We start from the raw sequence: 7,689 nt of genomic DNA on the forward strand, positions 1-7,689 counted from the left end.
GAAATACCAGATTGTATATATCCCATCAGACGCTGTGTTTAGATCAAATCATAAAATTGAATGGAGTAATGATTTCACTTATCAACAATCCTGAGTTAATTGAGTGCAGAGCTACAGTTGAAAATTAAGACTAACTGTATGTTTTGTTTCTTTAGAAACCAAAATTCAGTTCTAAAAATCTCAGTGAGTTTGTTTGTGATGAAAATTCCAACAGACTAAAGTCAGAAGATGTAAAAGTTGATAAAGGAAGCAAAGAAGGTTTATTTATAAATAAAGATGTATATGAACATTACCAAAAAGATTCCAAAGACAGAAGATTTGGTAAATCCACTCATAAGCAGTCAACTCTTAACCAAATACACTCTGTTAGAGGACTCAGAAAAGACAGTCTCCAGGATATCAAAGGTTCTAGCACAAATGTGTCTAAGGCCAGAGGAAGAAGAAATACACGACATAAAAGAACTCAAGTGGACATCGCAATACAAGAAAGCATTCCAAGAAAGACAATCGCTGTTTCTTTTTCCAGAAGAATAAACAGATTGGTTACTGGCCAACAAAATATTCTCCAAGACTTTGATGACCTTCCAGAAAAGTCACATAAACTTTGTAGTCCAGCTCTGTCCAATCTGAAAAATGGATTAGGTAACAGTATTGAGGCTTGTTCAGTTCTCAAAGAGACACATATCCACAGCCTGGATTTATCAGATAATCAAGAAACAAAATGCTTGGAATCCACTGACCATGCTGAAGCTGTTCCTTTCTCAGGACTTTGCTTACAGAAAGAAATGAAGTTACCACTTGTCACTACACATCAACAGTCTCGCAGTCACCAAGAACAACAGCACATTAGCCCTTCTCATGAAAACAGTAATTTGGGTCAAAAAGGTAAGAGCCTTAATGAGTGGGAAAATTCTTTTGCATCCTTTATAAAGGATAAATTTGATGATGATGATGACGACTGCTGTATCTCTGAGAAGACGGTAACATCTAAAAAAGTGGCATGTTCCACAGGTTGCAAAAACCACTATAATTACGAAGAGAACATAACAAATAGAGAAGAAATGGATTTTCAACAGGTTTTCCCTTCTGAAGACCATTTTTCACAGGAAAATAAGTTAAAAGCTTGCAGTCTAACCATACTTCCACAACAGGAAGCTGTTGATTTTTCTGATTCAGATAATACAGTAGGTCCTGAACAACATGTTACAAATGATGAACAATGCACATGTGAAACTTCTTTTGATCATTCACATAGCAGTCCTGACCATACTTCCCTGACTTATCCAAGAACATTTTCAACACAGGAAACTTCAAGGTTGACTGGTCATGTGGAGCTCTTCGGAAGACCTCAAGATCTTTTAATGGATCAAACAGATATATATACTGTGGAAAAGGTAAATGAGGGAGAAGACACTAAAAGGGATTACAATGATGAAAGCCGAAAACCAAGTTCTTCCAACAGATCTCTTTCCTCAGTTGTTAGTTCTCATGTAATAGAAACAACTACAATTGAAAAAAGGAAACAAGATACTCCAGAGAGAAAAAACATACATAATATAATTTTTTATTCCACTGACAATATTAATAAGGAATTGACCAACATCTCACAACTTAGACAAAAAGAAGAGAAGGAAATTTCTAATATACCAGGTATTAATAGTATTTCTTGGTTTGTACACATTTCTTATAGATTTACTTATTTGATAGAAATTTCTAACTGAATTCCACTCATGCCCAAACTGACAAGAATCAGGACATGTAGACTATAATTTAGGGATACTATTAGTTAAGTAATATTGTTTACTTTGAAAATCAAACTATTATTATCAAAGATTGTCGCTAAACTGATATTGATAAAAGTTAATAAACAGTATTTCTATCAAGTTTTGTTTCTTTTTAATATAGCACATATTTAGTATCAGTTAACCTAACATTTCCATAGCAGGAAATTATTAGTTCATTTGATTTCAGTGATTCACTGTATTCCCATAAGAATTGTATCCAGCAAACTTCATATATAAAAATGTATTTTTATGATTTTATTTTAAAGTAATCTCTACCCTCAACCTGGGGCTTGAACTCATAACCCTGAGATCAAGAGTCACATACTCTATTGACCGAGCCAGCCAGGCACCCCTAAAAACTATTTTTTAAGGCTTTCATTCCCTTAAAATAGAAACAAACACAAAATTCCAGGTAGGAAGAGAAACTTGGAACAGTTATGTGGCCAGACTCTTTTCTAATCATGTAACCAGTAAGGAGAACTGTAGCACTAATGTTGCAAAATGTTTGGTTTTCAGATGAGGAATTGACTAAGAATATCAACAGAGATGAAAACACTATGAGAAATGGTGAGAAAAAAGAAAAAACCGATTCTGAAATTGACATGTCTGCAAGTATCCAAGGACACAAAAAAGTTCAGAATTTGAGAAAAAGACAAAATTTCTTGAAAGCTGCTTGCAGCCAAGGTTTGTATTTCTGTACTTGTGTAGGTAAAAGTTGACATGGTCTGTCCCAGCAACCCAGTCTACTCCAGGGAATTGCTAAACTTTCAGATGTACTGTTGATTTTTTTTTCTCATTCACTAGGTTGTAAAATTACTTCAGCTGTAATTATCAGATGGTTTTAACTATAAAGTACCACTTGGAATCCATTAGTCTTCAGATACATTCCTGTCATATTTCTGCCTATGACTTTTAACTTGAAATGTTAGAGGAGGTAAGATAAACAGTCAGCAATGATATTTGAGTGGGGGCAGCACATCTGAGCTATGCCCGATCACTTAACATACTTCCAGGGAGCCCTTTCAACATAAAGGAAATTAAAGAGTAGCCACTGGTTTTCATTTTGTCAGATGAATGAACTGTGTGTGCTTGGCAATTTGGACAACCTAACTATCTTTTGATAGTTCTTAGAGCTAAGTCTGTGGTGAACAATAGGCTGGGCCAAGCCACTTCAGGTTAATATTAAACACCAAAAAGTTCATTTATCTATTGTCTCTTAAGAGGTAGGAAGGACACTGGATTAGGCATTCTCTGAGAACCTTCTCTCATTGTCCCTCTCTCCAGTGTAATCTGAAGACCTTCTTAAACATCCCTCCTGTAGTGGGTTGAATGGTGGTCCTCCAAAACATGTCCTTGTCTTAATCCCTGGAACCTGTGATAGTATCTTACATAAATGTGAATATTACCTTATTTAGAAACAGAATCTCTGCAGATATAATGAAGGATCTTGAGCTTCCAGAGAATAAAGAATAGATCACATATAAAGTCATTGAAAGCTGAGCATTTAATAGCATTATATTTTATGAATAAATAATAATATTGGAGTAGCTGGATGGCTCAGTCGGTTAAGCATCCAACTCTTAGTTACAGCTCATTTCTTGATCTCATGGTTCGTGGGTTCAAGACCTGCGTCAAGCTCTGCACTGACAACATGGAGCTTGCTTGGGATTTTCTCTCTCCCTTTCTCTCTGACCCTCCCCTACTCTCTCTCAAAAAAAACCTCAAAAAATAAAAATTAATATTATTAATCAACACAAAGTATTAAATATATTATTGATCAATAATTAATATTAATTTATTAATAAAATATGCTATTAAAAATGCTCCACATTAACAACAGTTGACTTTATGAAGAACTTTTCTTGCAAGTTTAATATGAGTACTATTTGTTTCCTTTCTAGTTTTTTTTCCCAGATTTTATTTTATTTATTTTTAATTTTTTTTTTTAGTGTTTTTTAAATTTATTTCTGAGAGAGAGAGAGGGAGAGCACAAGCAAGCAGGGGAGGGTCAGAGAGAGAGGGAGACACAGAATCTGAAGCAGGCTTCAGGCTCTGAGCTAGCTGTCAGCATAGAGCCTGACGTGGGGCTCGAACCCTGAACTGTGAGATTATGACCTGAGTCGAAGTTGGACACTTAACCTATTGAGCCACCCAGGCGCCCCCAGATTTTATTTTAAAATTTTAGTTACATAGTGTAGAAATGTATGATGACAGTAACGTTGAAGAATTTTAGAGTTTTTTTCCCCAAAATGTTTATTGTGTGCTTACCTCCTTTGCTATAACACACCAAGAACAAGGTGAGAGTGTTTAGACCATTCACAGTAACAATGATTGGGAGAGATTTTTCAATTCAAACTTGAAAACTGCAGGTCTGCCCTTTTGGGTATTCATAACTTTAAAATATATTCTCTATATATGTATATATAATATTGAATATATAATAGATGTAAAATCTCTTTATTGTTCCAGTAAAGAATTCCTGATTGCAAATTTCTTTTTTTTTTTTTTTTAATGTTTATTTTTGAGAGAGAGAGAGCACGAGCAGGGAAGGGGCAGAGAGAGAAAGGGAGATGCAGAATCTGAAGTAGTCTCCAGGCTCAGAGCTGTCAGTGCAGAGTCCGACCCAGGACTTGAACCCACGAACCTTGAGATCATGACCTGCACCAAAGTCAAGCACTTAACTGAATGAGCCACCTAGGCACCCCACTGAGTGCAAATTTCTAAAGAGCAATATGATTTTGTCTGAATGTCAGTGGAAGGTAGACATGAGGCTGTTAGTATTCCCTGTGACTCATATAATCAAAGAATCCATCTTTCTGACATTTAGGAAATGAAGCAGGGAGAGGATCTTAAGGTTTAATGCAGTGGTTCTCAAACCTTATCCTGCATCAGAATCACCTAAAAAACTTATTAAAATACGTATTAGGTGTGTTATCTATTCGTGTATAACAAACAACACACATTTTTTAATATAGTTTCTGTAGATCAGGTTTTGGGCATGGCTTAAGCAGGTCTTGTGCTCAGTTTTTTATAGGCTACAGTCAAGCTGCTGGCCAAGGCTGAGGTCTCATCTGAAGTCTTAACCAAGGAAGGATCCATTTTCAAGCTCATGTGGTGGTTGTCAGAATTCAGTTCCTTGAGAGTTGTGGCCAGTTTGTGGTTATCCTCAATTTCTTCCTTCATGTGTTTTTCCAGCATGTCCACTTGGTTCATCAAAACATGCAAGTTGAAGGTGGTAGCTCATGTTTGCTAGCAAGACAGAAAATGTTACAATCTCTTGTAGCCTAATGAAGGAAGTGAAATATACCCTCGATATTGAGGTCTTCTATTGGTTAGTAGCAAATTATTCAAGAGGAAGGGATTATCCACGGCCATAAACACCAGGATGTGGGGATCATTAGAAGATTTTTTTTAAGTTTATTTATTTTGAAAGAGATCCAGCACAGGTCCAGGCAGGGGAGAGGCAGAGAGGGAGAGAGGGAATCCCAAACAGGGGTTCAGTCTCTCAACCTCGAGATCACAACCTGAGCAGAAATCAAGAGTCTGACACTCATCTGACTGAGCCACCCAAGTGGTCCAGGAGTTATCTTAAAGTCTGTCCTCTACAGTAGGCTTTTGGAGTGACCTAGAGAATTCGCATTTCCAACACATTTCCCAGGTCACACTGCTAACTGCTAATCTGGGACTTCATTTGAGAACTGCTGGTGTAATGAATATTTTCTGTTTCATCACTCTAAACCTCACCTTTGCCTTAATGCCTCACTCTGAAGCTTCTCTGATACAATTTCTACAGAAAATAACCTCCAGTTTACTGGCTTGGGGATGGGGATCTTGGTAAGAGAAATGATTGCCAGATACTTCAGGGTTGGGGAAGGGAGCTTGGATTACCAACTTTTCTATATATATTTATTTTCAGTCAATCTCTTCATTTCTAGCCCAGTTCCATGCACCCTGCCTTCCATGGTACTTGATGCCTGCAGGTGCTGGGGCTCAGGTGGGCTCTCTTTCTCTATAATTCTCTTTACAGACAGTTGGGTTGAGGCATTCCTCCCACTCTACCAAGTCAGCTAACTCTTCTCCATCATTAATTTTCCAGTTCCCAAAAAGTTGTTGATGCCTCTGTCCTCTCTTGTTTCCTCTTCTTTTTTCCTTGCATGGTATTAAAAAATTTTTTTATTATTATTTTAGCATGGTTTAGGGAAGAAATTGAGGTGTAAATATGGTCCTTTTGTTTGTTTGTTTATTTAGCTCCAACTTAGGTCTTTCTAACTTGTGGTGCAAAGAAAAGACTTAAAAATCTTTGAGGGCACCTGCATGGCTAAGTCCATTAAGTGTCAGACTCTTGACCTTGGCTCAGGTCATGATCTCACGGTTCTTGTGTGAGAGCCCTGCCTCAGGCTCAGCTCTGACAGTGCAGAGCATGCTTGGGATTCTTTCTCCCTCCTCTCTCTGTCACTCCCCTGTTCATGCACACACACACACTTTTTCTCTCTCAAAAATAAATATATTTTAAAATCTTTGGATAATGATATTGTACAGAATGTTTTATGGAAGAAAAACCACTCAATGGACCATAGTTCGGGTTTTGGCATCTTTTGTGATCAGCAACACACTCACTGAGATAGAGAATTGAGGAGTTTTATAAAATCACAACTTGTTTTAAGAAAAATATTATCTATTGTTAGACTACTGAGTGAGAGGAGTGTAGAACTGTACCAAGTTTATTTTAATCTTATGATTGAGTGACTGAATAGCTGTTAGAATGAATGTAATGTGCTTAGATGCTCTACAGTTTCTCTACAGGTTATATTTTAAAACAGTAATAGCAATGATGATATTGATGTATGTTTTGTATAGTGTACCTTACTTAGGATATTTTGAGGTAGTTGCTCTGTATTTCTAAGCTTCTTTGTAACAATCAGCATTTGGCAGAAAACAAGCCTCAGTTTTGCTTGGCAAATTTACAGAAATGAAAACAGCTGGAATCAATAAGAAGAATGCTAGAGGGGAAAGCCGGCTTCATTTGGCTTCCAGAAGAGGAAATTTGTCTCTGGTGAAGGCTCTAATAGAATCTGGAGCAGATGTGAATCTAAAAGATCATGCAGGTTTGGGTTCTTTAAATTTTAATTGCCTTTATCACTTGAACTCACTGAACTACACATTTCATCCACCCTACCCCAATTTTGACCCTTGTTGCTAACTTTGAACTATCTTTTTTATAATATATTATTTAGTTGAATAGTTCAGTTTATCTTGATTTTCACTAGTTGCTAAAATAACCTTCTCTGAAACAGTTTTTAACATACATATGGGAGCATTCAGAGGGAGTATACGGAATGGAAAGTAAGAGGAACTTTATGTAGGCCTTTTTCTTGGAGGCCTTAATACTATTCTCTCACTTTGGAGAGAATGCCAATTTTTTCCCATTTCCTTGTCCCTTCTCTTTCTCCTCTCTTTACATGGTTCTTTTTGTCTCTCTTTCTTATTTTAATTTTAAGCTTCCATTTTTTAAATTGATCTTCTAATATTTTGCTCAAGCACAAACCAATCTTGTGTGAGGAGTTAACAGAGGGAAAAACTCAAAGTTTGACTTCAAGAATCATATATCATTTGAAAGAGATAAGTGACAATGCAGTGATACAAATAAAAAAGTCAGACATGATCATACTTTTTTAATATCTGAGTTGAAAGAAATTGACATATTAGTATTTACTCTAGTCCCATTATATTTTATGTTCTCGGAGTCTTCTGTTCGACACTTGTATCCAGAAGTATTTTTCCTGAGATCGATTTGTTTTAAAAAAAGAAACACATTTTTTAAGTTTATATATTTATTTATTTAGAGAGAGAGAGAATAGGAGGGACAGAGAGAGAGGGAGAACGAAAGAGAGAGAGTTCTAAGCAG

Source organism: Hyaena hyaena, unplaced genomic scaffold (assembly GCF_003009895.1).
Source record: "Hyaena hyaena isolate Hyena2069 unplaced genomic scaffold, ASM300989v1 scaffold_1769, whole genome shotgun sequence".
NCBI lineage: Eukaryota > Metazoa > Chordata > Mammalia > Carnivora > Hyaenidae > Hyaena > Hyaena hyaena.